The sequence below is a fragment of the Apteryx mantelli genome, chromosome 2 (assembly GCF_036417845.1).
Source record: "Apteryx mantelli isolate bAptMan1 chromosome 2, bAptMan1.hap1, whole genome shotgun sequence".
Lineage (NCBI taxonomy): Eukaryota > Metazoa > Chordata > Aves > Apterygiformes > Apterygidae > Apteryx > Apteryx mantelli.
Genome location: NC_089979.1, coordinates 85,627,815 through 85,650,036, shown reverse-complemented (window position 1 = coordinate 85,650,036; position 22,222 = coordinate 85,627,815).

The window sequence follows — 22,222 nt, the reverse complement described above, 5'->3', positions numbered from 1 at the left end:
TGATTCTGTGTTTTCATGGGAACTTTGTGAGGTTTGGAATTTTTATCATCTTATGGCTGTAGGGAGGAAGTAAATGTTTGATTAGGGCATCCAAGTCTTTTGGGAGATAAGACAGGCTCTAATGGATCAGAGTGAACTCCTTTGTGCACACAACAGATGTATCCTTTCTCTTTGGAATATTTTTACCATTTGTTTTGTTGTGTTTCTGGGTTTTGTATTTTCTCAGGGGGGTAGGGACTGTATTAAATGGTGGGAACAAAGGAAAAAAAAGAAAAATTGGGGGGGCCATGGTAAAAACGAGGGGAAAGGAAATGCCTTCTCAATCAAATTTTTGTTTTGGTTTTATGTTTGCTTACTTTTATTTTTCTTAAATACCGCAGTAAAGGAAGTCAATTATTCTAAAACAGTTGTTAAATAAACCCAAAACATACTTGCATTTCATGAAGTTATCAGAGGATGCTAGACATCTTCCTCTAGAGGAAATGGTAGAATATGCTGCTGACTTGGAAAGCACCTGGCCAGAGGGAGATTTTTAAAAAAAGCGTCTCAGAAGGAGACAACACTGTTCTGGGAGGATTACAAGACTGGAAAGGAAATACTGGCTTTGCAGTTGCCTTCTGAGGAGGTTATGGGATTACTGGGAGAAAAAAAATGTTGCAACTTTAGCCATAAATATGCAGATTAGTCTGACTTTTCACCTAATTACAGTTTTCTGCATTGCTGTGACTTGTTAAATGAGTAAGAGTGTCAAAATGATTCAAGTCCAAGGAAGCTTTTCTGGAGTGGAATTGGAAGGAGCTTGTATTATATAGTATCCAGAGGAGAAGCTGGTGTGGCTAGGAGTGAAGTCAGATCGGCCCCAAAGATAAACATTTAGAGCGCAGTCATTTAAGAGAACAAAATGCCTTCAAATAAAGATACAGCAGTTGAAATGAAAATGGTTCAGTAGAGCAATCTATCTGCTCTGAGAATAGGCAGAATATTAATTTCCTTTCCTCATAAGGGAAAAGAACTGACTCAAGCAATCCTAAAAAGGCACAGGAATCCATTTTATTGGGCACTGAAACCTTTTATAGCTAAATCACTCATTTTCCATGGGTAAGAACTAAAAAGTTACACAATAGATACAACTGTAATGATGCTTCTCTGTCCAAGTAGCTGGTGTGGAGATACAGTATCATACAGCTTCTTAAATTTTTCAGACAAAACAGAAGCATACATTTTGGGTTCTCTGCTCTGTTCCAGACATCATCTTATCCCATTTTCATTGTCATAATGAGTGGATTTAAATCATCCATTAAATAATAAGACTTAATACTTGTCATATATGCTTTGATCTCTCGTTATTTCCCTACATGTTTGGTTCATGATGGAGTTGGCTCCACTGATGTTAAGTCAATGATAACCATAATCTTGCATCTCAGATTTTTCAGCATTATGCTTGTCAGCTCTTGATAGAAACACAACATTTTTTTTTAATGAATTTCATAATAATATCTTGGATCAGAATCTGATTTCATTTCTATCTGTCTAAACAAATAATTTCATAGAAAAGTCTTTGTTTTAATACTGTCTAATAGATGTCAGAGATTGGACACTGTAAAAGCTAATTCCTTATCTTTTGCTAAATGCTGCATCTTCACAAACGGTCCTAATGCTGATATTTGCTAAATAATTGTATAGTCCTTGAGAACTGAAGAGTAATAGTAAATTAACATTAGAACACAAAAATTTAACTTTCTAAGGCTATTGTTGAAAACAGTAGTCTCAATCTAATATTAAAATAAACTCCATGAAACCGTGCCAGCCAACATCATCTGAGAATTCTGGCACCTTGGCAAGTGGATTCAAAAACATTCAGCCAGGTACCTTGAGCTTTTGTAGTCCTACAGAGTTTCCTCATATATTATGCTTATGTTAAGATAGTGGGGGTCCGAAATGACTCTGAAATTATCAGAATCAAACTGTTTTCCAGAAAGATCAGAGTCTGTTATAATACTTTTGATGAAAGTTGGGATGATGAGCAATACAAGGTAACAATTTAACAATCTAATCTGCTGGGAGAAAGGAGAATATATTAACTGGAAGGGAACTGGATCTAGCAGAGGAGTCTAAGACAGGCTAATGTAGTGTTTATGAAAAGTAGCATAATCTCTGGATAGCTAGAAACTCAATGAACAGCAGTTCCAAGGTTTACCTATCACACTCATCATGGGATAGCCTATCACATTTAATTTCAGAAACTAATATAGTATTTCTTGATAACAGCAAACATTTAATTTTAATACAGTGTATTTTAATATAGCATAAGAGGACTTTAATACTTCATATACTATATATTCAGAACAAATTGCTTTGATAGTTTGAGTTGTACTTAGGTATGATAAATGAAATACAGCTTTATTTTCCTAATATTTCCATGTTTTGACCCTTGGAGAGACATAGTAGTAAAAGTTGCCTTTGGGTTTCTTATTTTGTAAGTGTGAATTTGTTTTCCACTGACTGGCAAAGCAGTTCAAATGTCAAGCAATTGGAACTGCACTTCTGAGATGCAGATACACATAGATGTGCTGGCAGCTGAAATGAAACTATTCATGACATTTTGCAGCCCAGTAAGTTTAATAACAGCTATTAAAGATCCTTAGGGTTTTTTTTTTTTTCTCTCTGGTACAGTAAGTTAGAATTTGCAAAACAGGAATACTTTCAAGATAGTTGTGGCTTATGCTTATGCAGTTAAAAACTACATTTGTGAGACATCAGTAATTCTTAACACCTTAATATGAAACAAATGGACACTTAAAATAAAATGCCTTGACTCTCTTCTTTTGTAACTCAGGAATAATAGGGATTCAGATATATAGGGATAGGGATTAATTTCTCTTCTGTTAGAAAGAGGGTTTAAAATTTGAATTAGCTTGCGTAAAAGGTACATTTTACCAAATATTTTATCAGCTGCTGAGAATCAGGGAGAGAGAACTTTCTTTTACATAATCTGAAATCACCAAGATTTCACAGATTTGATTCACCAACTCAACAATAACAGGAAGGCTAAACAGCAAAACCCAAAGTGAGACAAAATGATTGAAGTTGCAGTCAAAGTGAAAATCTAACACAGACAGACATTTTAGGAATACAGAAAGAGAGATGAGAAGAGGTATTTTTTTAAATTGCTTCCACCTTTTTGACAGTGTTTACTCCACCACATATAATGACTTTACTTAAAAAAAAAAAATCCAGAAAGTCCCTTTTTGATGTGTTTCAGTTTCATAGGCTTTGTGAGTCAATCAGGCTTTGTAAAGGTTCTTCTATATTTGTTTTATCCAAAGAAGTGTACAAATTAAATTGTTCTTTGAGGATGAATGTGGAAGGAAAGAGGAAGCATAGGACGAATTCAGAGTCCTTTGTTCAGTTTTCATTTGTTAGACTTTTGGCTGGTCTTAAACTCCTTAATGTTGACAGTAGAATTAAACAGCTTCTCTGTAAAGTATCCCTTATAACTCTGCTTTCTTAGCCAAGTGAATTGTATTTCTTTCACATGGCTAGTGATTCAGTAGCTAGGAGTTTATTACCACCTGCAGAATCTGAGAGAAATTAGAATCAGAAACAACAAGCTCCTGGAAATAAGCCATGACTTCTTCCTTAAATTATTCACCAATATTTTCATTCTAAAATTCTGATAAATAATGGACACATTTTATATTTCAGCTGGGAAACCTTTGGCTTTTGTTTCATATTTATTCCTTATATCTTATCTGGTAAATTGCTTATTCCCAGTGTGGCAACCAGCTTTGAGATTTTCCACCATGTTCTCAGAAATGAGAATTGTAATCACTTGATTGTGGCTTTGCTCTTTTTCTTGTATTTCTTGCTTCTCTGTGCAAAGCTGTACTGATCCACATAATGATCATCTGCTTAAATCACCATTGGGCTGATTGAAAATTCAGATTGAGATTGAGATTGAAAATACGAGCACAGTAGTTAGTCATCTCAGCAAGACTCACTGAAATCAGATGTGTGGGCTGAATCAAGACTGTAGGTTATGTGTTGAGGCACACTGGAAATACAACTGCTGAATATACTGACGACTCAAGCCCATCACTTGACTGTTCTTCCATGTTCTTTAAGGTAGCTTCATCATTTGATTACTTGGGAAATAGACCTTTTTTGATCAAGAAAGTGTATTCAGTGGAATGACTAGCATAAATGCTGTAACAGAAAAACAGAGCTGGGACAGTCCCAAGGATTCTTCCAGGATGGATGCTTGTGTATTCACTTTTTTTTTTTCTTTACTTTTTTTCCTCTTGTGCTTTCAACATGAGAGCCAGGTTGCTACCAATGTCTTTTGGAAAGCCCAAAAGTGGTGTCATGGATTAATGTACTAAAATCTGGGCCAACAGTTCCTACCAGAGAGGAGCAGGATTCTGGGGAGTGCGGTGAATGCTGTTGCTGCTGCACTTCCAAGGTTGGCTCAGTCCTCAGTCCTGTTTTTGTTCTGAGTGTGCAATAGCCATTTCCTGCCAAATGGAAATAATCATCTCCTGAACCCATGTGCTCAGAGAGGTTCAGTTATTATATACATTGACAGATGGTTGAAATATGAGGAGGATACAGAAATCTGTAGACTGCAAATTCGATTTAATGGTTTTCCTTTTAATACTAATGTTTTAAATCATAATTTTAATCTGGAAAAAGTTCTCCCAAAAACAAATAATTTTTGCAGAATTTGACTGCTCTTGAGTCTGCAAATCTGTGGTTGGCAAGTGTAGGAGGGTCATTAACTAGCCTAGCCTTGATCATTAGGGATGATGTGGGTAAGACTCATCCAACGTGATAATTCCTTGGGATGGATAAATTTTGCGGAATCTATTTTCTAATCTCTCCCCATCTCCGCTTAACAAAGGAGTTAACAAAGTTGGCTTGAAATAAACAGAGTTTATTGTTCAGGCAGGTCATCTCCACTTAGTAGGTCTGAAGATAAAGGTCCTAGCTGAGAACATTTGCTACTACTAGCCTGCTCTGAATGTCTCATGTCTGGTGTCTATGAAATGACTGCCTCCATCCTGCATGCCTGCTAGGCTATTGTCTCTCCAAGGGGTCTTGTGAAATCACCCTTCTCCTTCAGGACTAGTGCTTGTCTCCAGGCCAGCACTTGCACATGTACAGCTCACTAATGACTGTGAGAATCAGACAGTCTGCACAGTATAGGGTGCTCTTTATGCTACATTGAGTTATTGTAAGGGGAAATAGATTTTAAACCTACGAGAAATCATTAGATCATTAACCTGTTTTCCCTGTATATCACAAGCATTATATCTAACAGTTTTCCTCCTAATAGATTTCTGTGATTAAACATTGCTAAAAGACAATGATTCTTTTGGAATAAGCCCACTGTTCCAGTTGTAAAGATCTTTTCAATACTTCATGGTCCTATTCAGCGTTACAGGTAGGGAGACTATTTTTCACACCACAGATTGGAAGTTCTAGTCTACACTGAACACACAGCCATAAATGCTAATTAAAAACTGAAAGGACATTTATAAGTTAATATATTTACATTCTTTAAACTGTCACTGCTTTTGTCCCAAACAATAGATTTTAACTCAATTAGAAGTTAATAAAAGAATTACTAGACAAATTTTTTCAGTCCCTGTTATGTGGAATATCCTATTTAATTGTCATAATAGTTTCTTTTGCTGTTAAAAAAAAAGCAACTGGAATTTCTGTTATGGTTACTAAGAGAAATCCAGACACAGCTTTTGTTCATTTTCTGTTGCAACAATTTAAATATAAGCAAAATAAGCTATAGTCTTTATTTTTATCTCCAGCCACTTTGCAAACAAGCAGGTAATGTTAAACTGGATGTTTAGAGCTGGACTTTGAGAAAGGAAGCTGCCGCTGTTAGTACTTTGTACTTCAGTTGCACTTGTGCCATATTTTGCTACCTCAGCAGTGAAAGGAAAATGTGTAAAGAGGGGTCATCTGAAAGCAGTGAACAGTTGATTAAGCATAAAGTTTAATGAGAGCATTTAGAGCTGTTAGCAGCTGTAGGAAGGGAAAAGTAACACAGACAAACCCAGTCACCTACCTCCAAACTAATATGACAGTAAATTAGAGTTAGGGCTAGGCAGCATACCTCAAAAGATAAGTGAGAAGGAGAAGACTGAATGATTTAGTCTAAGGATCTGAAAGCCAAGGTAAGTGGCCTTTCTTTTTGCGTGTTTTTTACAGAGAAGAAAATTATGACACAAGTGAAGGAGAATTCTTTAATTATGGTTATAAATATCATCACCTGTATACTGTCATTTTTAATACAGTCTTTAAAAAGGAGGTAGTTTCCGGCTGGGTTTGTGAGGGAGTTGATTATGGTTTTTACTTCAAGTGTGAGAAAGAGAAGGTGCACTAATATATATAAGCTTCTTCCTCTTTTCTCTTGGTGTACAGGTTTTTCCAAATTGTTTCCATCCTGTCTCTTTTTTTCATCTGTAGTTCTTATCCCAGGCTCACTCTCCTTGCCTCTATAATTTCCAAACTGTGGATACCTCATTCCACCTCCTACAGCTTCTTTTCCCTTTATTTTCTTTACTCATACAGCCTGGTTTGACTGCTTGTATTTGACACCATTGCCTGCCCCCCAGTTCCATGCAAGCCTCCCTAAAATAAGAGTATCTAATTGTTCCCTTAAGTCCTTGGTTCTCTACTTTTTATGCTCCTTATTACAGTCTCATTTGTTCTCTTTAAACAAAAATTTCCTTTGCCTCTCTGCTTGTTTTAAGACCCAGATTCTTTGTGTAGGGAGTCCAGTCCAGCTCTTAGCACTAGCTTCTTTTCCCCAGTGCCTGCTTCTGTTACATTCTAGGATCTTTGCACCAAACTGCCCTTGCCTTTTTTGTCTTCTTGGTTATTAATCCAGATATCTTTTTGGCACATTTCTTCGGCCTGAGAGAAGAAAGTTTCTTTATTCTTGGTTGTGGTATATGGATCTTTCACAAAATGCAGCATTTCAGTACGACAAGGAAGACTCTAAGTGGCTCTGTCCTTGAGCATGTATCTGTTTGGAAAGTATACAGGGTAACACTCTAAAACAGTGGATAAATACTGGGTTAATTTTTCCAATCAAAAGTATTCTGTTTCTGTTTTATTCTCCTCCATGCACTCAGTACTTTGCCACAGGAGGGGAGGGGGAATGTTAAATTCCTGACTCCTCTGACATTAAAATGGGGAAAAACAGACATATTGAAATACGTTATTTCAATCGTATTATGTGGATGAGAAAATTTCAGTTCTGCTTCAAGTGTATTTATAATAATGAAATTATTCTATGGTAAAAAAGTTGTTTTATGGAGACTATGTTCAATAGCATTTTCTGAGTTTCAAGTGCCTTGGGGTTTACTTTCTCTTTTCTGTGTTCCCTGTGAATCTTAGCGTTGGTTCTGTAGTCTATAATACTGTACTCAAAAGACTTTTTTATTTTTTTTTAATAGTGGCATGTACTGGGGTCAGTCCAAGTGAAATATGAGTTATGGTAGATTCTCATTAAATTATGTTCAGCTAAGTTGATAGTATACATTGCAACTTAATGTTTTCTTACATCTTCTTTATTATGTTTTAGTACATGAAAGAGATGGAAAGGTCTTTGTTCAGGATTAGAAGCAAAGGGCAATACAAATGGTTAGCAAGGATGGCTGCCTTATAATTGGCTGATGGGTGTCAGAGGACAAAGTAACAAAAAGCACAAGTAATGAGACAGAGTCAGCTATGCAAGGCAAATCAGAGAAGGATCCCACTTCAGCTCAGCACCAGATATGAAAATGGGTTGAAACTGATTAGAATACAGAAAAGAGTCCTAGAAAACATGAATATGTACCTTCTTTTTCGTGGAGCATCTTTCTTTATACCATGCATCCACTCCAGGTTTTCTCTTCTGCTAAATTACTGTTCAGAGCCTAGCCTAGATTAAGGGGGAAAAAAAGGTAATTTGAGGGATAAATTCTCACTGAATAGACGACTATTGTGGGAAACAGTTTATACCTCTTTTATAGAAAAAGAGGACCTCTGAGACAGAGAAGAGCAGCACCTTAAATAAAACCCATATAGTTATTCTGTTAATTTCTAATCAGTTGCCTGTTTTGAAAGGTAAGTTGTTGGTAAATAGTATCTATTGCTATTTAACACCTCTATTGAAATTTTTATTGCTGATTGTTTTGCTTATTGCAGTTGCTGTCACAAACTCAAATGTAACTGATTCTGTTTCAAAATGTTCTGAGCAACTTGGTTTTCATAGTATAAAACAAAAATGTTTTTCTCTTCGCACCAACAGACAATGGCAGCTCAGTTGAGACCATGCTAATGCCAATAGAAGGCTTTACAGAGAATGCAGGGGCTGTTTTTTTCACCTAATACTGTTTTGCAAGCCTGTTAAAAGACTTGTTGCTGCTCTAATGTAGAAAGTCGTTCTTGAAGCTGAAGGCAAACAGTGAAGGCAGCTTTAAGTTACCTTTTAGGTTTTCTAATCCAAGGCTACTCTGCTGCTTGTGACATAACAGAAGATCCTGAGGACTTGTTCTGTAATGCTGGAGCCTTGCCTTATGTACCAGTATGCTGTGCAAAAGCTCTGAAGTCCTGCAATACCTTCTTCAACCCCAGTCACGTTAGTGGTTCACCAGCACTGCCTCTAACCAGATTTTCAGATGCTCATTAGTAGGCTGCCTTGTGGCTGTTTTGCTCAGTGCCTGAGCCAAGGGAATCTTCCCACGGCTCAAAGTAAGACTTTGATAGCTGCTCTGCCTCATGGGTCTTTGGTACAATGCTTAGGATAAGTTCAGCTCTTGAAATAGAATTCAGTAAATCTAACCATTTTTCAAAAATGACATTTTTTTGTAAGAGGTTGTAAAGCTCTTGATATCCAATTAGTGTTCACCTGTCACAAATATAAATCAATACCAAATAATGTAGTAAAAATTGCTTCCAAATTATAAATTACTGCTAAATAAGAGCTGTGCAGAAGACATGATTTTTTTTTTCAGAAGAGAAACAGCAAAGGCCTGAGTAAGTAGGAGCACAAAGTCTAGATTCCAGATTACTTCGCTCTTTCAGATGTGTGCAATACATCTCAGTGCAGGCAAGTTGTCATGACTAATGTAGCTGAAAACTGAGTTTGAAGTTGCTGTGGCTACACAACTCATAGCAACCCAGCTGGAGTTCACTTATCTAATCTATTAGTTGATTCACTGTGGGTATAGCCCTGGGTATGAATACTGTGTTGTATTCAGTATGTTGCATAGAAAGAAAAAATTGTCTTGTTTGATACTTTAAGTGAGGATAAAACTTGCATGAAACTTCTCTGCCTTAGGAAGAAGTCTGTTAATTTGAAGAAACCTAGTCAATCTATATCTGACTGACCATTTTCTTATTTAGTTTTTGATGTCTTTCCTACTGTGTTCCATTATCTATGGCATTACTTATTTGCACAAATAAAATCTTTTTCAACAATTATTCTTAAATAGGATATCTATACCCTGTTTATATATACATGCATATGTATAGCAAATCTTTTTAGACATATAATCTTTGGTTAAAACATATATTCGTAATGACTATGTTTATGTAGCTGTCAAAGGAGAGAGCAGCTTTTTATTGCCTGTTTTTTGTTTTAATTCAGTCATAGTTGACTGGTGGTTGCCTTTTTGTCCTACCTATTGATTGCTATTGTTACTGCATAATTACTATAAAATCTAAATTAAAAAAAAATCTTCCTTATCATAAATAAGCTATGAAGTGAAATCCTTACCTGGAGTAAGTTACAAGACTTCATTGATTTCAGCTGAGTAGAACTGACTTGTCTATCTGAAAAACAAGCCTATTCAATTTCAGTGAAACTTGCCTTAAAAAAAGGACCGTGCATGTTTAGACTATCTAACATCTAGAGACACTTTTTTAAAAATATATATATATTTCTTTAGATAGAATACTGATTCTTTAGAAAGAATACTGATTAATCAAATATTAAAAATTACTGAGCTGGAGGACAAACTGTAAAGACAGTTTGATTGCACTGTGAGCTTACTCTGTATTTCCAATTATAAATAGCCTCAAATTATTGAGTTATTTTTAACTAAAAAATGGTTGTTTCTTTCTATCTCTTTCTTAGAAAACAGAAAGAATATGTCTTAGAGCTCAACATACTGTATTCCACTAAAAGTCCACAGCTTAGCAGAAGAGAGACTACTACCTGCTTGCCTTCTCCATAATGGTGTACTACATAACTCATGGTCTATTATTTTAAGTTTTGATTGCAGGCATCGACAAGGACGTCTCTAATTTTGGAGGAACAGATGAGGAGAGTCTGCTCTAACTGGGCATGCCCTATGTGGAGAGCTTCCCAGAGTGCAGAGCAGGCTGCAGAGCTGATCAGGGTCCTGCAGCCTAACTAGTGTGGGAGAGACAGCTGTGAAGAGTGGGGGCTTAGTGTGGAGTCAGGCTTGGAAAGAAAGGAGAATCTGATGGAAGTCTAGTGGTCTGTCACCCTGAAAGACAGCATCTACTAAGTGGTATGAGGTCATGGCAGGATTGTTTTCACATCCATTTATTTTTATCTTGCCAATCAGATTGGTCACTTCATTTCTTGAAAAGATTGTTCTTCCAGTTTCTTCTAAAAACTGTGCCTAGTTCCACGAGCTCTTGTAATGATTTTGTGGCGTGTTTGCCTTGAGGATAAGATCCAGGCAGCTCAATTACAAAGCTCCACCTCCTTGGTGTTCTGTCACAAAAGTTCATTATTAAGTCTAACCTTTTTCAGGGAGAGATATTCTTTTCTGTCTCTATATTGTGTGGCTCAGTCCCTAATATGACATTGTATTGTTTCATGTTATTCTCCTGTGAACTTAAAATTTCTTCTGTGAGTGAAACAAAAGTAGATACAGTTTTTCAAGCTTAGTTTGACTTGTAGCTGCAAACAGGAGAGCATTTCCGTCTTTCCCCTCTTTCCCTCAAAAAAATAATAAAGAAAAAGAGTGCTGTAAACATGAAAGCTTTGCCATCTATAAATAGAAAGGGAGTGATGGTACCTTTTTATTTACTAACAATCATGGTGTGATTTGTCTGCCTTGTGTGACTGTGCTTTTGCTCTCTATGGCAACAGGAGAGGACCTGAACTCTGCATTGATTACAGCACTGATGCTCATCTATTTCAGTGGGCCTTTGTGCCATACTGGGGGTCTGCCAGCAAAAACATGCATTACAGAATTGAAATCTTAAGTTGCATATAGATCTAAGTGGAAGTGCCAAGTAGAGGCTCCATTCAGCACCCTTTTCAGTGATGCTATTATTGGTAACTGAATTCCTGCCCTCTTAGATCAAAATTCGATAGTCTGTCAGTGATTATATCTAAAAACTGTGCATTAGAATTTAATCTGTCGGTGGATTCAGATTGTGAGGAATGCCAACGATAATAAAGAAGGCCAACTATAACGTATTATTGACTATGCTGAAAATTGTCCCATTCAAAAGAAGGACACCTTTATGTTGAGCAAAGGATAATTGTTTCTGGGTCTTCCATGGTGGTTTTGCATTGTGCCATGGTACAGAGCTACAGAAAATGTTAACAAATGTCATAAGTCAGTTAAAAAAGGAAGAATGAAAACCAAAATAATCTGTGCGAAGTTTATTACATGAAGTAGCAACACAAATGCAGATGTTCTTATAAATACTCACACCATATAAAAATTATCCCTCCATCCATTTAATTTCTGTAAAAGCCAAAGCTATAAAATCATGTATCTATGGGTAGAGATCAGACCTTTAAGAGATTACATTACTGGTCTTTTAAAAAAAGAGTTCATTAAAAAGGCTCCATTTTACTCAGGCCAGGGCACCTAGACCTGGCGTGAGCTATGCTGTGGGTGTGCCTGACAGCTCCTGTGTCAGGCTGTACCTCAGCTATCACTGAACTTTCCTGTATTGACCTCAGACCTGACTTGTTACCTTGTCTTTGGCTCGCATTCACTGCAACATCAATGGAACCTGTCACTGTCACACTCAGCTCTGCTTGTTGCTCTCAGATGCTGGGGGATGGCACCTTGGGGGTGAAGGCACCACCTGTGCTGGCATCACTGTTGGCTCCTGGCTCGTCCTGTCTAATCCTCCCTGGGAGAGCAGCCCCACTCTTGCTGTTGCCTGATAAAAATTTCCAAACCAGACCCTAAGTAACTGCCTCTTCAGTGAAGTCATTAGGAAAGGGTCATGCAAGCCAATAACAGTAGCAAGAAAAGGTGTAGACAGCCCATTTGTTTGTGACATAACTGTGCTATACTTCAAGATTTACACTGCCTGTTCTTCCTGTCAATCACCGTGCGTTAAAGTGGCACAGCATCGTACATGGTAATTACTCATAGGTTCAAGTGAAAGGCAAATCAAGTTGTCTGAACTTAAGCAATGTCTGTGCAAGGAGTGGAATTATTTCTTAATTGCTTTTCCTTTGTGTAAGGCCTCTCCCCCACCTCAGCCTTTTTAAAAATTGTGAGCACCATAGTCAAGAAACCCTGCTGAAATACAAGTGAAGTTTTAAACTTTAGAACTAAGTGACACTTGCTTTTTGAATAGATATAGAATTTGTACGGTGGGTGTCTGGTTAAAAGGGAGGATTGTGAGGCAGGAGGGAAAGGAAGAGGGAGGCAGATAGATAACGTCTCATTTTAGTGAAGTGCACAAACACAGAACAGACATCCTTCATCCCAGAGTTCATCCTAGGAATCCAATATAACACTGCCTCCAGTCTTGACAGCTTACCTTTGGCAACCCTCCATGCAGAATGACTGATGTTTGGGTAATCCTGGTGGCTGCAGCTGTGCCGCCCCACTGCCCAGGCGGCTACTGGCCCTGCAGGTATTTAAGCCCTGTTCGGGGCAGTCTGCATGGAAGTGAGAGCAATGTAGCAGAAACAAACCACATTCCTTAATCTTTATACAGGATGAAAATTCTATGGTTTCCATCAAGAAGTGGCATTCATATCAGTCTCTACAAGTTCCTTACAATTTTGCAACAAATGAATTTATTCTTCGCTTCTTCACTTATGCTACAGAAACTTCAGTTTTGCATAGAATGACTTTTCCTTGCTCTGTAGGAGCGAACCTTGAACTCTAAGTATGATGATCAAAGGAAACAACTTAGCATCAGCTCCACTGATAGAAACAGCCACTAGTAATCTCTCATACAAAGTAAATAATTTGAAACAAATATAAATATTCTTTGATCACATAATGCACTACATTTCTGATTTGCATTGTATCAGATGTTGGCTATTGGAAAATACTTTGTTATACTTTTGTAAGCATTTATGAGCACTATAGTAACTAATGCAGAGATGCTACATTTCAGTGAATAGACTGGTAAATGGAAGCTCTTGAAATTTTTTGTCTCCAGATACTTTACAACATTCCCATAACAACACTAGGAAATAAAGGAGCAGTCACTTTCTTGGCAGGGAGAGTGTAGACTAGACAAAACATTAAACAAATAATAGCTTTTTCACAATTATCTCTGCTGCACTGTTTTGAATGTCTCATTATGTCAAGTGCAGTGATTTGCTGAACAAATATTTACACTGTCTTTTTCTATCTCTTTGCTAATGACAACATATTAAGTTCTGATTAACTATTCTTTATTGTAACAGCTGGGAGACATGTTCTACTGTCAAGTTTTTAATGTCTGAATAAGAAAGAATCCTTCAGACCATGTAAGGTTTGTCCTTTTTTTTTCTTTTTAATTGAGACATGCTTAATTAATGAGTCTTTGTACCTTTGCAGCAGGAAAGATTCAGGCACCTTCTGTAGAGTTCTTCTAACTGCTGGTTTTGAAAGCTGCATCAGAACAAACTCTTAAGGTAGATGTTCAAAGCAGACAACTGATATTTGTACAGTTGTATTTCATTTGGAATTCTGACTTCTGTACTGGCTTCCAGAGAAGCCATCAAAACCATAGAAAAGCCCAGGGACCTTACCTACCAAGACTGTGAGGTGTGGCAGAGTATTGTAAGTGAAATTTTGAGACTTCTCAGTTACCGGATGCCATCACAGATGGATATGACCTAAAGAGTCTTATTTCAACCTAACTCTGAAGCCCATCTCAAAAATGATTCTTAAGAACAGAACTGGTCAAATATTGTTCTGTTTTCATCCAGATTTTAAGAGCTGCCTTCCTGTATTTTCTCTCAGAAGCAACTAATGTAGATATTGGAGAGTGACAATTATTTGTACAGTACAATGTGACTAAAATGTCAGCAATATTCACTTGATATTAGACTGCTTTGTCAGTCTACCAGTAGAGCTGTACTCTACTATAAGCAGGATAGCTACATATCTTACAGCCTGATGCACCATATATTTCCCAAGAAGGACCCCAAATGTAGTAATTTGGACCTTGTGGCAGAAATTAGTATAGCCATGTACTTCCTTATCGTCATGAGAGTAACAAGCTATGTAAGATGCTCGTGCAAGTTTGTGCTCAACTCTCTAAGCTAATATACAGGCATACCTCAGAGATATTGCGGGTTTGGTTCCAGACCACTGCCATAAAGTGAGTATCAAAACAAAGCAAGTCACACGAATTTTTTGGTTTCCCAGTGCATACGAAAGTTATGTTTACACTATACTGTAGTCTATTAAGTGTGCAATGGCATTATGTCTAAAAAAACAACGTACAAAGTGTGACACAGAGACATGAAGTGAGCACATGCTGTTGGAAAATTGGCACCGATAGACTTGCTCGATGCAGGGTTGCCACAAACCTTCAATTTTTTAAAAAAGCAATATCTGCAAAGTGCAATAAAGCAAAGCGCAATAAAACAAGGTATGCCTGTATAGTAGAACAGAACCTGAGTCTGTATGAAGGTATTCTAATTCTTTTAATTGCAAGCTCAGTTATTTTAAAAAATAATTGCTTGAAGCCACAAGAGCTTAAAGAGGTGTTAGTATTTGCCAAGGTACTGTTCTGAAAAACCACAAGTTATTTATCAATAGATTGGCAGCAACCATGAATTTTCTGTGGCTACAAGTGTAGCTAGAGAAGATACTCATTTGAGAACTACTGAATTATGCTCCTTGCAGGATTCTTCTGAATTTCTGCGCAAAAGAAGGTGAGATAATACTTATCTTTTAAGCTGAATGATGGGAAGGACTTGGGAGTGGGGTGCAAGCCATAGAAAATGGTTGAAGACTTCATGTTTAGAGACTGAAGGTGGAGCAGAAAACAAAGATATAAAGCCTGCTTATCAAATGTAAATGTCTTCAAGAAATACTATCAGCAAGGGCTTAATAATACTGTTACCACTGTTGCATCCAAGTAACAGACTAGGTTGCTTGAATTCTCCATTTATTGCACTACAGCTTAAGCAGTTTGTGAGCCAAAGGAGCACACCTTACATACAAAGCCAAAAATTTATTGTTAGTCTAATTAAGGTCTTAAAGGTATAATGAAAAAATTATTATTAGTCCAGTTACAATGATACTAATACTTGGCAAATTGTATACAGTTAAAATTTCTAGTATCTACCCCATTCTCTGGTGCTCTGCTCACCCTTCCAGTGCTCCTCTGGTTCTTAAGGCCTGTAGCTTCGGTCTGGTGATGGGGTTGGTGGGTGTTAGAGTGGATCATCAGCATCCCAAGTGCTTCACCAGGAGGACTGCCATGTTGATGGTTTCTGCCTCTTCACTCTTTTGTCTGTGTGTGGTCATTTTTATCCATTTGCTAACAAGCTCTGCACCTTATTCTTCTTTGGTTTGCAATTCCCAGTTATGTCCAAATTTACTCTATGTGGTGGGTTTGATAGATATTGGATACTTTCTGTTCTCTGTTACCCTTGAAACTGATTTTGCCCTGCTCCAGTAGTTGCACTCCTTTAATGATCAGCAACGGGTCATTGATGACCTGCTCATAGCCTTGGAGCCTCTGGTATCAATCTTTGACTGTACTCTTCTAGTCTGCATTATGCTCTAGGGCCATAGATAGTTCGTTCTGCTCAGATTAATTATTTGTTACTGTCCAGGCCCTGAGTGCAGCCTGTCCCCAGTACCTCCCATGAATTTCACTGTCTGGGCTCAGGGCCAGCGTTTGGTGCAGCAGTGTGACCTTGGATCAGGCTGCTGGGGAAATGGCTAATTGTGAGAATGAGCTGTGAGCAGGGTGGGCTCTGGCCCTGCCCCAGCAACACCATCAGCCTGCCTGCATCTGGCTGTAGGCCTTGTTGTCCCCAACCCGCTGCCCTGACCACCCAGCCCACCCTGGCACCTGCCTTGGCACCACCTTGCCTGGCAGTTGCTGGCCCCAGCCCCACTCAGCTCTGCTGATTGTGGCACTGCAGGTCTGCAGGACTGCACCCCATTGGGGAGGGCATGGCCCCGGTCTGGGCCTCGCCTGTCCACATGTCCTGCTGGCCCCAACAGTTGTTATTATAGTTACACTATAGTTATGTGTATAACAATAAGCATTAAGACTCCACAATTTACAGAGCTCACATGCTAAAATAAAGGGAGGGGGGTAATCGTGTGATGCATAGATAATTCCTGTTACAGCTAAAACATAGCTCCAGAGAGGCCAAGACAAGTCCAGACAAAACCTGACAGCTCCTTAGGTCTGTATTATCTTGACACAGGTCATGTGGCCTGTTACTAGCAAAGGCACTACCATCCTTACTGGGTTATGAGGCTATGCTACAACTCTAATCCTGCAATACTATCACATTTTAGGAGTCTTCAATGTAGTCTACATCTCTTCTGTCAACCAGCTAAAATATGTAATAAAGAGCAGAAAAAAGCTGTGTTTTGGGACTGCAAGGAGAGTGCTTATCTTTCTTTTCTGCATAAAGACCAGAGTCAAACTACATTCTGACCTTTAGAAATATGATTCCCCTATTAGAAAAAAAACAAGGAAGCACTGTGCTGTCACTTCTATCCTTAAATGACTCTGCAGACTTTTGTTTGGATTGGTCTTATATTCTTGATTTTCAAATCCTATAGGGCTTATTTCATATATTTCATATATTTGCCTATATTCTGAGCTGCTCTGGTTATTTTTCCCTGAACCTGATATTGTTCTTTTTAACATTCTTTGCAATATTAATATTGTTGATGAGAGATCTTTTCTCTACAGCTTCTGCTGTATTCTGTCATATCCTTTTCTTTTTTCAGGATCAACTCTGAAAGTTAGAACTCCAGGGAAATACTTCTGCTGGCTTCAGGGGACTGATTCTGTTAATTCCAATTTGCTATCCATCATTTTCCTCAGCAGGACTATCTAAATAACAATAATAGGAAACTACTTAACTTTGACATCTTAATTCTGTAAATTTTCAGTAGAGCTTTAAGATGTTGCACAAGATGAACTGATATTCTGACCTATAGAACATTTGGGTAGGTGAGAAAGCATTCACACAACTGAACGTTCATTTGTCTTTTTGGACTACATAAATACATGAATCTCTTTGCCAAGTTAAGCACCTGCCAGATAACTTACATTAATGTTGATGAATAAATAAATACATGGCAAATCCTCTAGAATATGGAACTGTGAATCCTAGACATTAGTTAAAATTTTTTCAACATTATTATAGATACATCGTTAAGATGCTGTGGGCTAACCATTTGCATTTATTTAAGACTATTCAGCATTGTTCTGTTGTCACCTGCTGTGAAAACCAGATTTAGCCATGTCCTGTCAATTACTAGTATTTTGATATAAAAGAGCTTCTTGGGTAACAGTACTTGCAGGTCTGTATCACCTGTCCTAGTGAGCTCAGCATATGCCATTGTGGGGAAGATACATGAAGGGTATGGGTAAGCATGACACGTTTTTTGTAATAACAGTTGTATTCTTCATATTTGGCTTTTTTATTTTTATCATAGTGATGTTGTGTCTTTTTTTCATAGCACAAGGAAAAGGAGGACTGGAAGGGACGAGATCACATCTGTGTTCTCCCTTTCCTCTCTTCAGCAGGCTTTCACATATTGGAATATTGTTACCTGTTGCATGTACCACCAATATCTTCACTCATAAAGGCTAGTTCACTTGATCTTAAGTCACACTTTTAGGAAACATGATTCTATGGATGCCTTTCAAATAGGTCTGTGCTACTCAAAGTTCAGTGTTCATGACTAGTAATCCTGCTTATCTTCCCAGTGTAGCATCTCTCTTGTTTAGATCACTGTGGCAAGGTTGACTTCAGTTTGTCTTATTTTCCATGTTCTTATGTTCTCTTTCTAAACAGCCGCAACCTTGTATGTTGTTCCTTATCCTATAATTATGCAGCTGATGATTTCTGCTTGAATATAGCATTTTGCAGTTGTTCCTGATGAATTTCATCAGGTTTGTTTTTCTCCTCAGAAGTCTGAATAAATACTTCAAATTTGGCTTTTGTGGTCGTATTTAGGGAGCTGGACCAACGTTTGTGGTAACTCACTGTATGCCCATTTTGGTATACCTTAATTTTCAAAACTATTGAGTACATTGCAACATGTATTCTCTGGACTCTTGCCAGTGCCTGTCCATATCAGAACTTAGGAAGCTTTCCACAGTAATGAGGTTATCTACTTTATATTTCTATGTATACACCCTGTGCACCTGATATTCTGATGGTGGCTTACATCCCTTTTTGCCTTGACTGCAAAATTTGTGACATTCCATATGCTGTATACCTGCTCTTGTTGCATGCAGGGAAAACACAGGACAAGTTTGCAGTCAGATCAAAGGAGTTGCTCATTTGCTTTGCTTTTAGTTTGAGCTTAGGAAAGTCAAATGATACGTGATGGTGAATTGTTGTCATTCATGTGCCTCTTTGGAAACACAACTTCTCAGTCTTAATGAAATCCCTTTAATGTTTTTTTCTCATTCTGGGATTTTAGGTAGACATAAAGGGAAACCCTCTCAGATTATCCAGACTAGCAGTTTCCAAGAGTTTAATGCCTTACATTTTTCCTTGGCTCAGCCAACTAACTTTAAAAGGTTCTTATGTAAGTAAGGTGTTTTCTGGCTACATATATGCTAAATTGAACTTGCCAGCCAAGTCTTTGCTATCTGAGAAATTTTTAGTTGTCTGATTGTTGCATGGTTTCTTCCATACTAATTCAGTGTTAATGTTTAGCTAAGAATATTGCTTTCTCAGTGATGAGTTAAATTAATTTATGTTCAGTATCTACTGTAGATAGCCAGAGGCTCTGACACTTTATTAAAAAAGTTTTCCTATCATACAACCTACTAAAATAACTTGTTCTGTTTTTATTAGTAGTTATTATTCAGTGTGCTTCTCAAACTTAATTCTGCTTTCTTAGCAGACTTTTAGAAAGATTGCGCACACAAAATTAAACTGATCTAATAAACATCTATTAATTATGGGACAGGTTCTAGTTATATTCTTAAAACCAGATCATTTCAATGAAACATGAGACATTCAAAGCACAATATGAGCATCCAAGCAAAGTCATATGTATCTACAAATCTACTCCATCTCTGCTATATCCTCTCCTCAGTTACAGTTAATGCACAGTTCAGTCAGAACTGTCAATTTGATGTTTCCTCTCTTTCTGTAGTGAACTTTTTTTTCTTAAAAATATCAACAAATATCTACCTATATATCTGGCACTAGTGTCAGCTTAGCTGAGCCTGTCGTATTATTCATTGCTCAGCTTTATTCATGAAAGGTTTTTTCAAGTCTCTTAATCTTGGAACTGACCAGCTATATTTCACAGAGAATACTGAACTTCGGTTATATCAGGCCTGGTTAGCTGTAATTTTTCAGGAAAGCTGCATAGTATTTTTTCTATTCCTGCCTGGACTTTCATCATTCATAATATTCAGAAACCTTAGAGCATTTGGGCTCTGAATCTCTGAGAAAGAAATAATATAAATCAAATTGGGGATTTTATAAAGTTCCAGAAATTTTCCTTTCTGACCCAAACAGTGGGTACAGTGTAATGCATCACCCATAGAGGAAACCAAAGGAGGAGCTCAAAGTGGAAGTTTCCAAAATCAAAAGCTCAGCCTTCTACCAGTTTACCTACCAGGTGTCTCCTTTATTTCAGAAGTCGGTAGTAGGTTGCAATAGCTGCTTGAACCAGCCACTAGAGGGAGGCAAAATTGCATGCACCAAATCAAAATGTGTTAAGAGACAGGAATATGGATTTTCCTCTCGCAGGTTTCATACTTGGCTACTTTGCCTGGTTGTGAGGTGAGCACTTGGTCTTGGTCCAAGCTGTGGGATGCACAGCTGAGGCTTTGACTGACTTTTGTAACGGCATTGTTGTGAAAACTTGGCAAGTAATGTCAGAAACTTGGTTGCTGTGCTGTCACTTGGTGTCCTATCCCATATTTAGTTTATGGAGACAGATGAGAGCATGAGGCCTCATTTAAACTGAGTAAATTTCTGATTTTAATAGTGTATGGAAAGGTAATTCAGTAATATGTTTCTCAAGGCAGTAGGACTAAATATCGCCTTAAACAAAAAAACAAATCCTTGACATGATCTGCAATGAGCGCTTTGTGTTTGGGAGAAGGGAGTACTTCAACTTTTCTCAAAGTCAGACCTCTCTCTTAGCAATTTATGTATTTTCTGTTGCCATGCAAATATATATATGCTATTTTTAAGAGAAGATAGAGGAAACCCCATTGTGAATCCCCCAAATGTAAAGAAGTGGCTGCAGAGATATTCTACTCATTGTGTAGCAACATAGAAAAATCTTAGCTAAGCTAGGTAGACTAGATTATTTTTTACGAAGGCTTGGTGTATCATTTTATTGAGTTTTCTCAGTGGAAGCACTCAGCTGACTCTAGTTTTGACAAGCCAGCCAGATACTGCATGTGTTTTTTGATGCTAGAAACCATGATAATGTGCTGGAAGTACTTTTGAGAAAGGAGGAGAACGGTAGGAAATGAAGGATCTCCTAGAGGAACAGAAGACATTTTTTTCATCAGCCATTGGAAGGACCCCAGCAAAATTCATTCCCTCTCAGGACTGGAACTGGATGCAGCATTTGCACAGCTATATACTAGATTTTAACGTTCTCATAATAAAGAGAAGCTAAAATTAACCCCATTCATTTTGGGGGAGGGGAAATTTTGCAAAGAACTTGTTGCATGTAGTGTTGACACGCACATCCATGTTGCGGTGAAATTTAGTGAATGTTTAAGAGAATATTTGTCAACATATTCAGTGTGAAGTTTACTTGTTGTGGATAAAACAGTAGCGTTAGTAGCAGTTACTGGAATTTGAGCAAATGGCAAAAAGTTTACTTAAGGCTGTATTGTAATAGTGTCACAGGAAACAGAGCCATACCTGAACAGTGCCTTGAAAATACAGATGTCAGAAGCTGATCCATTTCCATGCTAGGTATGCAAATTTTATCTAATGTAAAGGAACTTAGGTGTTGCTTTAGCTATCAGGTCCCTCCCCCCCCCCCCCCCCCCCCCCCCGCCCAGGTGTCTTCCTGTGTATCCTCCTTCTCCTGGCAACTTCTTTCTTTCTTACACTTCAGCATGTGTGTTTTGTACAGTGCATTCCCTAAACATAAGCAGACAGTGGTAGAAGCTCCTTCAGCTTGTAGCACACTGAAAGACATTGTGGCAGTGTTCCACCATAAGCAGTACTTTGGACTTTTTAATATTATTGGACCCAAAGTAACTGCCTGGCTAGCACCTTCTCTCAGTGGGTTGACTATTGCTATGATATTGCAATATAATAAAGAGTCAAATCTGTGCTCTTCCAGACTTGTGTTCTTTCAATATCAAATAGATGCAAAATGACAGCTGTGGTTATAAAATCCATCATAGCAGAAGGAATGGATAGAGTACTGATAATTAGAAACAAGGAAAATGGAGCAGTAAGTCTGCTTCTCCTTTTGTTAAAAGCTTAAAAAGTGGAAGCTAATGGGAATTGAACAACTTTAAGAACAAAGGTTTGATGGCACTGATTATCAGTTTGTCATATTTGTCACTACAGGTAGTTTGGGAATGTATACAATTATATTTTTTTTATTTCTGTAATTATGTGTTTTAGAACTGCTTCTGTGATGGATAAGAAACTAAAATGCTAAGCTTGAGCAGGGCCACGTGTTGCTGTAGTTTGCAGCTGTGTAACTTCCCTAATTCATAGTTGCTGTCAGTCTTCAAGCTCTGAATCAATGCACCTCTTCAGGCGGGTCTAGTGAGCCAGCCTACTGAAGTCTATGCCTGTCTGAAGACTGAA